We start from the raw sequence: 9163 nt of genomic DNA, 5'->3' as shown, positions 1-9163 counted from the left end.
TGCTGGGAAGGGCCCAGAGCCTTTCTCCACATTGACTGCCTTTTCCTGGGAAGGACTTCCAGCCCCCGGTGAGGAAGGGAGAGGATGAAGGACGTGGGCTCCTGGAAGGAGGCAGAGGAAGGACACATTAACAGAGGCCAGTGGTGGGGAGGTGAAGGCAAGCTTCCTGGAGGACAGAGGTGAGCTGTGTTTGTGGGTGCCCTAGGCCTCTGTGGCCCTGGGACCCACCCATCCACAAGGTTCTGAAAAAAAAAAAGAGGCCACCCTGGAAGGTGGGGGGTGGGGGTGAGGGGACAGGAGGCAGGATGGCAGCATGGAGGAGTAGCCATTCGGTAGCCGGACAAGGCACGTGTCTGGTGTGAGTAACTTGTTTGTTTTAGGGCACAACTGCTCTAATGTGTGGATTTGAGTTCCAGCTACAGAAAAGACTTCAAAATCTTTCACCTCATTATCCCGGGGGGGGGGGGGGGGCGCCGGTCTGTTAAATTCACTCCACCTGTTACGCTGGCTGCTGGGGGGGGAGGGAGAGGGCGGTAAACTTTCAAGCAACACTCAGAAAATGCAGACGCCTAGAGACCGGAGACCCGAGTGGCTTGAGTCAGACGTCCTTCCGAGATCTGAACCCCAAGGACGGTTACAAAGGGTTGGAATTCACCAGAAAGAGGAAACTCTGGATGGTCTGCGGTTGTCACTTGCAAAGCGCCCCCCTCCCCCTCCCCACAGAAGGGGATCTGGAGTTTGAAACTTGTCACGGAGAAGAGAGACCTTTGCTGAGAAGGCTGCTAATGAATTCGGACTGTATAGTGCTCAAAATCTGATGTTCTGCAATGATGACATTAGTGTGGCAACCGAGGGTCCGAGGCGACAAGTCTGTGCAGCTGCTCGGCGCTTTGAAACGCCCAGGACAATGGGCCCCAGTGTTCCCGGCGCTTGCCTCCCCCCCTTCCATCTGCACGGTCCGTTCTGCCTGATTGACCAGCGGCTCGGGCCGCGGGGATCAGCATTGTTCCAGGATCACTTCAAGATGGCCGAGATGACAAGATTCAGGTGAGAGAGAGAGAGGGGTGATTCCCGGAGGCCTCGGCACAAAGCCGCCCTGGGAAACTCCGCAGGGGCCGCGCTGGCCGGCCAGGAGGGTGGGTTTACTTGTCTGCCTTCAGAGACCTCATCAAGTTGCTGGAGGGGAAAATTGAAGGCTTGCGGATTTTAGCAGGACTTCACAATGCCCCATTTGGGGGGCAATTTGGGGTCCTCCTTTATCTAAAAATACAACAATTTTATGGCATTTTATTTCACCGTATGCCTTTCCTTTTAGAATTCTAAGGGTCGGCCAAGAGGGAAACATACAGCTTCCTTCTATGTGGCCCCAAACTGTCACAAATCCAGACTGGATTTCTCTTTTCCAGAAACACCATTTTGGAAAGTTGCGATGCTGCGCCCTTGGCTGGCAGGTCGGAGTGGAAGTAAGCAGAATGGGTTACTTCCAAGTCACCAGGCACACGTACTCGGTCTCCCAAGAGTGCACACAGCGCGACGGCGCGCGCGCAGAGAACCGCCACCACGCGCGGTTTCATCTGACACGGATGTTTTGACTTCAGCTCAGAAAGACAAAATCTTTGTCGTGCAAGCGCCTTTCCCCCAGAGGCCCCGACTGCATTTTTACCCCTCACCCTGGGGCCTGGTGGGGATTGCGGCACTGGGCCGTGCCTCCACACCTCAGGCTCTCTCCTTGGGTATTTCAATCACGGCAGAGGGGTGTAACTATTGCCAATAATTTGCAGATATGGGGGACCCTGGAGGAGGGATCTAAGGCGGTGACGGGTGGCTGGGGCAGGGCACGAAGCTAGAGCGACCCAAAGGAAGGAAGGGAATATCTTTTCTGCAGAAAACAAGGGGGGGGGGCATGCTCTCTCCCCCGTCAGGAGACTTGATTCTGGCGCTGACGACTCCCGCCGCGTGGACCAGGAGGCCCAGTTAGACCCAGGCTGCGCCCCGCAGGACCGCCACCCCGCCGCCTCCCCTCTTCCTCTTCCTCCTCCCCTCCTCCCCTTCCCTCCTCCTCCTGCACCCCGTTCCCCAACCCACCCGAGTAGAAGTAGAAGCGATCCCTGAAGAAGGCGCCGTGCGCGCCCGTGGGCACCAGCCCCCGGGCCCCCCAACTTGTGGCCAGTAGCCGTGACGCACGCACCGGGCCCGCAAGTGTGGGGGAGGCGTTCCCAGGTCCCCACCCCGGCTCGCTGCGGATCGCAGCGAGGCTCATCTCGGGAATATGACGATTAATCCGGCGCAGGTTTCCAGATAAGTGATTGTGATGGAGATTGTTGGCGAGAAAATAGACAATTATCCGCTGTTAGCTTTACATAAAGATCGCATTAACTCAAATTAGTTATCAGACAAAAGAGCGTCGGCGCGAGCGCCCTGCCCTGGCCCTGCCCGCGGGGACCCCCGGGCGCCACCAGGCCCCGCGAGCGGCGGGCAGCGAGGGGGCGCGCACCAGGCAGACGCCGCGCTCGCGGGGACTCACTGCCCCGAAGCTGACGCGGGCCGGTGGCGGCCCCAGGGGGACGCCCGCGTACCAGCTCCTCTGCCTGGAATCCCTCCTCCTCGGCCTGCGGCCCCCTGTCCCCCGACCCTGGTCCCTGAGCGTGAGTGGGGGACGTCTTTCGTTCTTCCAGAGGGGCCGGGCCCTCCTCCCCGCCAGGGAATCAGTCTCGCAGCAAAGGCATCCGAGGCCAAGCCAAGAGCAGTTCGAAGGGGCGACCCGTGACCTGCCACCCCCACCCCCACTGTCCCTCCCACAGCACCGCGTCGGGCTGTGCTCAGCGGGACCCCGTCTCTAGGAAGACTGAAAGGAAAGGGGGGCTGGGAGAGAAAGGGCGCAGAATGACCCTTGCGGCTGTGTCAGTGGCCTGGGGGCCTGTCGGGGACGCGCAGCGCCAGGCCGGGCAGAGATAGGGCAGGGAGGTCTGGACGCTGGATGAGCCAACGTTTTGCAGTATCCACACACCCGGTTGCGTCCTGCGCGCTTTTTCTCCTGTGTCCCTACTGGTGTTGACACGGGCACGTCGGAGCACAGATTTTACCGAAGCCGCGGGTGCACAGGCACAGCCCTCCACCCACCCGGCGCCCCGGCCCAGCCCCAGGCCCTGGCGGGGTCCCCACAGCCCCAAGGCGCACTGGCGCTCCCGCGCGGGCCGGCCTCCGGGCCCCCAGGGTCCCCGGGCCCCGCTGAATAGGGCGGATAATGACCCCCGGTTCCCAAGGCAGGCTTTCTGCTGCCTGGTGAGCTTGGATTTGTGTGGTCCAAGCCTTTCCCAGCTTGTCCCATTCTGTCACCGGGATAAGGGGCTCCCTCGGCTCGTTTGCACCTGCGTCGCTTTTGGCTCCTTCAGGAATGCGCTGAAGCTTGTAATCAGCTTTGTGAAGCCATTGAGTGCACGGCTGAGCGAAACTTCCAAAGCTCGAGGAAAACTGGCCTGCTGAATGGGAGCCAGCATGGGGCTGTTCTCCAAGCCTCCGCGCTGCCAAATTCCAGCAGAGCCCCTCACAATCGCTCCTCGCGGTCTCCGCGCTTCCCCACACTGAGAAAAGTGAGAAAAGAAAAGCGAAAATACCAGTCACCGAGGTTAGCCGTTTGTTCCCAGATTAATGGCAAACGGTTCCTTCTCACTGCCCCCCCCCCCTTTAGCTCTCCAGCTCAGGAAACAGGACCAGGGGAGAAGAGGCCAGTTCTAACTCCCCATCTGATTGTACCTTTTCGGTGGAGGTTCCCCCGGCTCTGGTAGCTGAGCTCAGCTTCCCCGTGAGACACCTGCCTGCAGCCTTGCTGGCCTTGGCAGCGCCCTAGAGGAAGCCAAGGCTCCCAGTCCCCTGCTATTAGTGCTGCAAAGCCTCCACACCTTTCCCTTAGGAAAGGAAAACAACCAGTCCTAGCCCGTCTCCAGGTCCCCTGCACCCCATCCAGCAGGACCCATGTTCCCCCCCCCCCCCCCGCCCCCGGGGCGGCTTTGGAAAGGAGGAGGGTTCAGAGAAAGCAGAACTTCCCTGACATCTGAGATGTGCTTGTTTCTTCTACACTGTTGATGCGGGGAACCTGCCTGAGCTGTTGGAACTGCAGACACGGCCTCCGGCCTCTGGCAGGTGTGGGTAGCTGTGGTTCTGGAAGCCTTCCTTGCAGGCCTGGGGTCACTGTCCCTATCAAGGTACAAGGAGGGAAGGCAGGTTCAGGCTGGCTCTGTCTCTGAAAAAGGAAATTCTTAACAACCAGTAGATCACCGAGTTTGCAAAAGGCAAACTTCCTTTAACTATTGGCTTGTCCGCGGCGGGATTCTTTGTGTTGCTACAACCCACCCTTCTAGAACAGTCCTGGCATAGAGGAGGCGCTCAGTATGTATTTGCCGAATGAATATTGTCCAGGTTTGTCTCTGCGCTCAGAGCCTGGAAACAGCTCTCCGGAGTTATGGAGTCTCTTCTCTGGATTGGGTATAAGGTCCTCTCCTTGGTGACGCCTAACGGACGTGACTTGGAGAAAAAAAAAGTGAAGGCAACCTCATGATCTGTGCGTGAAAACTGTTTATAATTGCTGTGAGTGTCTTCAGCGATTACTTTTCCTCACGGTGAACTGAAAGCCTCTCCTCTTCTGCCAGCACAAATGTATCAGTTTTAGGACATGATCTGGGTTTCCATTCTTCCGGTGAGCATAACTTCTGGCCCATGGAGGTTCCTCTGGTGGGGGTGCCTGGCTTTTGTGGGTGTGTCATAACAATGACTACTGCCTGGTCGAGAGTTCAATGGGCCTCTTTAAATACCCACCTGATTATAAAGCCCTGGGGAGGGGTGCCTGGGTGGCGCAGTCGGTTAAGCGTCCGACTTCAGCCAGGTCACGATCTCGCGGTCCGGGAGTTCGAGCCCCGCGTCAGGCTCTGGGCTGATGGCTCAGAGCCTGGAGCCTGTTTCTGATTCTGTGTCTCCCTCTCTCTCTGTCCCTCCCCCGTTCATGCTCTGTCTCTCTCTGTCCCAAAAATAAATAAACGTTGAAAAAAAAAATTAAAAAAAAAAAAAGCCCTGGGGAGAGTAACATTCACAGACACAGAAGGACAGGAGGGCTCTCTCTGTGGATGCCCTGAGGCAGCCTTCGTGGTTACACGCTTCTCTGTGACAAGGAATGGGCAAGATTTGATTTTTGCACATAAATGTGTATAAGGAACCATAACGTGTGACACATGTCTGAGTGAGGAGGGGACTGCACTCACAGAGGTCTAGTGACCTGCCCACAAGCACTCAGGGGCATCCGATTGTTATCAGTAATAATAAGAAATTAAGCCAAGGCTTGGTCCTGTCCTACAGCAGGTCAGACAGCCTCCCCCCCATACAGCTCTGAGCCGCACCAGGGGCACAGCCCCCCCCCCCATACAGCTCTGAGTCCCCACGAGGGGCATAGTCACCCCCCCATACAGCTCTGAGCCCCCACCAGGGGCATAGTCACCCCCCATACAGCTCTGAGCCCCCATCAGGAGCACAGCCCCCCCATACAGCTCTGAGCCCCCACCAGGGGCACAGTTGCCCCCCCATACAGCTCTGAGCCCCCTCCAGAGGCACAGCCCCCCCCAAACAGCTCTGAGTCCCCACCAGGGGCACAGTCGCCCCCCCCCCGCCCATACAGGTCTGAGTCCCCACCAGGGGCAGAGTTGCCCCCCCATACAGCTCTGAGCCCCACCAGGGGCACAGTCACCCCCCCTATACAGCTCTGAACCCCCACCAGTGGCACAGCCCCCCCATACAGCTCTGAGCCCCCACCAGAGGCACAGTCACCCCCCCCATACAGCTCTGAGCCCCCACCAGGGGCACAGTCACCCCCCCATACAGCTCTGAGCCCCCCCCAGGGGCACAGTCACCCCCCCCATACAGCTCTGAACCCCCACCAGGGGCATAGTCACCCCCCATACAGCTCTGAGCCCCCATCAGGAGCACAGCCCCCCCATACAGCTCTGAGCCCCCACCAGGGGCACAGTTGCCCCCCCATACAGCTCTGAGCCCCCTCCAGAGGCACAGCCCCCCCCAAACAGCTCTGAGTCCCCACCAGGGGCACAGTCGCCCCCCCCCCCCGCCCATACAGGTCTGAGTCCCCACCAGGGGCAGAGTTGCCCCCCCATACAGCTCTGAGCCCCACCAGGGGCACAGTCACCCCCCCTATACAGCTCTGAACCCCCACCAGTGGCACAGCCCCCCCCATACAGCTCTGAGCCCCCACCAGAGGCACAGTCACCCCCCCCATACAGCTCTGAGCCCCCACCAGGGGCACAGTCACCCCCCCATACAGCTCTGAGCCCCCCCCAGGGGCACAGTCACCCCCCCCCATACAGCTCTGAACCCCCACCACGGGCATAGTCACCCCCCCCATACAGCTCTGAGCCCCCACCAGGGGCACAGTCACCCCCCCATACAACTCTGAGCCCCCACCAGGGGCACAGTCACCCCCCCCATACAGCTCTGAGCCCCCATCAGGGGCACAATGGGAGGATCTGGTGCTCAAAGAGAAGTTGAATGCCTCTCTGTGCCAAGGCTCTGTGCATTCATTCACAGATGCTAACAGGCTTGCAACATCCCAAACTCATCCCGCCCATTTTGACATTTAAAGTTTAATTTTTTTATTGCAAAGTTTGACGTGTTGTTTTCGGCAGCGTTTCTCCCTCCAACTGTTCTCGGTAACAAGTCAGGGGGGTGTGCAGCAATTCAGAAATTAGTGAAATTTTATTCTTGGGGGGGGCGTTGGATTAAGGGGCTGGGAGAGTGTGAGACAAGTCAACGTGTAATTGTATGATAAGCGGCTCTCACGAGGAATTTATTGGCCAAGTTGGTATTTCTATTCCTTCCTAATCTCGTTGAGCACATTCATTCTCTGCAATCTGTCTCCATAATCTTCTGTGGCAGAACGGCAGCCAATAGAAGCGCGCATGTTTGGAGAGAAGAGAAAATATGCAGAAGCACGATAAACTGATGCTAATTATCCATATTTAGGACACCGAGTGCAGAAGATCAAGGTTTACAAATAACAAACCAGAGCCAACGATGATGGCTTCCTCGTGCAGAATATGTTGGAGGGGACCAGATAAGGGCTTCACGGGCAGGAGAGATTTATTGGTCAAAGGGTTCACCTTGCACTTTCCCACTTTTCCACAGCAGTGAATTATTCAGGCTAAATTCACCAGAACATTACTCTTTTATTTGGCCAGGTGCCACGACTTGCTCCTTCTTTGTGCCCTTTCAATGCAAATCCTTGTAGTGTAACATCAGTCGATAAGGGACAAATAGTTGAAGTCATAGGTAATTCCCTTTAAATGCTACCTATAGGGCAGTGAGTTAACGCTGCCAGGATGATGTGATGAGGGGAGAAGCAGAGGGGGCTAAAAGTGAAGCCACATCGACCCCGGCCATTGAGTCACATCTCTGCCAGAGGCAAAACAAACAGATGCCTTCACCGCACGTGTGTGTGCATAGGTCCCTGTGTCCCACCGGCCGGCAAGCTGTGCTAACAGGCAGGTGTGGGAGCACTGGGCCAACATGTCTGTTTTTCCTGTATGGAATCCTTATCATTTACAATTTTTTTAATTTAGGGGCGCCTGGGGGGCTCGGTCGGTTAAGTGGCTAACTTCGGCTCAGATCATGATCTCAACGGCTCGTGAGTTCGAGGCCCGTGGCGGTCTCTGTGCTGACAGCTCGGAGCCTGGAACCTGCTTCGGATTCTGGGTTTTCCTCTCTCTGCCCCTCCCCCGCTCATGCTCTGCCTCTCTGTCTCTCTTGAAAATAAAGAAACATTAAAAATTGTTTAAAGATTTTAAAATCTAAACATACTTTTTCTCTTCTCTCTACTGTCCCCACACCACCTCCAACTGACCTCATATTTAAATGTGGCTCCCAGCCCCCTCCAGGACTTCTGGCTCTGAGAAGAGACGAGAAACAATTCAGGCTGGAAATGCGGGGTAGCACGGCTGAGGGGTCAGTGGTAGACATTTTTCTGCATTACAATAGTTGCCTCGTAAGGTTTCCAGAAAACAAATGCAAATACAGCATGGCATTTTGCTGCACATCTACACGTTCATCTCGAAATTTAAAATATTAATAAATCCCATTCAGTGGTACTAACTTGGTGACTTTTTTTTTTTTGACTCATCATCAGATTTGGTACCCGTTTGGATCAGCTTGCTTCTTCCTCTGAGAGTCTTCCAGAGTTTTCGTTTGTAACCTTTTCAGTTGGTGACGGACAAAGCAAGAGGAACTCTCTGTCAAACACACACAGCCATCCAGTGTGAACCATTTGCATATAGAAGACTCAGAACAAAAACAACCGTGCTGAAGTTTGGGAACTTAATTCATACAAATTCCAACCTAGAGACGTGTTACGGACGAACAGTGACCTTTGACACGCGTCTGTCCTCACCCCAAAGCACACAGACAAGAGACTATCCGTAGGTTAACACCACACACGTGCACTTGTTTTCTTCAACAAGCCTCAGATGCTCTTTATTGCAGGATGCACCTTTATTTTACCTGCCACCGTGCAAGGAAACAAATCTGCTGGTGACAGTTGTAGTTGTCACTGATGGCAACGGTCCGTGCAGATTCCAGAGGTGATGAAACTAAAACCGTGTGTCTTCCAACCAACCAACGCAGGATGCGTGGTTGTGCTAGTCGAATGATGAGTCTGTAACATTTTGCCCACGATGTTTTCAAAATTAACCACCATTCTGGAGAAATTAACTTCGTTAAAAATTAACAGATGTGTTAAAATAATATGTAGTCAACACACGCAACACATGTTCTATAGCTACGTATAATTTAAAAATGTAGAATTGAGACCATTATCCATTCAGTTCACCAAAAGAAGAAAAAGAAAAGACAAAAATAGTCTTTTGCCGGTAACAATCCAACCATCGAGGCTAAAGGTCTAGGTTGTTGGTGCTTCTAGAAATTACCTAGGCTACAGAAAGAATCCAATTCTTCAATTTACCGGATGCATGCACACTCCTAAAGATCAGCGGGTTACTCCACACATATAAACGTTGCGTGTCAGCCAAAATAAAGTGACTAATTTCGGCTTGGCCTGGCACGGTTTGGCTTGTCCGGTTTTGGTACTCCAAGCGGGAGGCTGTTGATTTGGATGATC

General features: G+C 55.1%; 1 long non-coding RNA gene across 1 annotated transcript; it reads left to right on the top strand.

Annotated features, from left to right (window-relative positions):
- Positions 1–696: 696 nt before the first annotated feature.
- Positions 697–1884, top strand: LOC122484893. The gene is made up of 2 exons (XR_006297734.1): positions 697–1047; positions 1407–1884. It is a non-coding gene; the product is annotated as an uncharacterized LOC122484893 (long non-coding RNA).
- The last annotated feature ends 7279 nt before the right edge of the window (positions 1885–9163 follow it).

This window comes from Prionailurus bengalensis, chromosome A1 (assembly GCF_016509475.1).
Source record: "Prionailurus bengalensis isolate Pbe53 chromosome A1, Fcat_Pben_1.1_paternal_pri, whole genome shotgun sequence".
NCBI lineage: Eukaryota > Metazoa > Chordata > Mammalia > Carnivora > Felidae > Prionailurus > Prionailurus bengalensis.
The sequence above is the reverse complement of the archived record's forward strand: the minus strand, read 5'-3'. Positions and strand labels throughout refer to the sequence as shown.